Below are 555 nucleotides of genomic sequence, written 5' to 3'. Positions count from 1 at the left end.
CCGCTCGAGCCGCTCGGGGCTGGGGGAACGAGGACGACACCTCACACGCGACGGGAAGCGAAGTGGAAAGGAAGACCGCCCTTGCCCTGCCGGCCGGGGGCCCTTTCCGACGCGACCCGAAAGGCCTCATCGATCAACAAGGACAGAAGGAAAGGAAGCCAGCGGAGGCCCCACGGCCTCGCTCTTCTGGGACAGACACAGCCACGCGCACCCGCCACCGCCCTCGGGAGCAGCCAGCAGGCACGGGGCTCGGCGTGCGGGCAACACGCCGGAGGAGCAAACGGGGCGCCCTCCAGAGATGGGGGGGGGGGGCAAGCTGCACCGGGCCGCACCGGCTCACAGGGCACCTCTGCCTCCCCGAAATGTGGGCTTGCATTTTCCCTCAAGCTGCACCGAGTTACATCTCCATCACGGGGCGCCCCTCTGGAGCCAGGAGGAAGCCGTGCTGGGGCACCGGCTTGCCCTCCTCCCCCCATGCCGGGCTCCATAGCATACGAGTGGCCAGTCACCGCCGCTGGCTTTTCCCTTCGATGCCGTGCCCCCGCGGGCTGCGGC

Source organism: Melanerpes formicivorus, unplaced genomic scaffold (genome assembly GCF_026170545.1).
Source record: "Melanerpes formicivorus ecotype bairdi unplaced genomic scaffold, bMelFor1.0.p_v2 SCAF_240, whole genome shotgun sequence".
In the NCBI taxonomy this organism is placed as follows: Eukaryota; Metazoa; Chordata; class Aves; order Piciformes; family Picidae; genus Melanerpes; species Melanerpes formicivorus.
The sequence above is the reverse complement of the archived record's forward strand: the minus strand, read 5'-3'. Positions refer to the sequence as shown.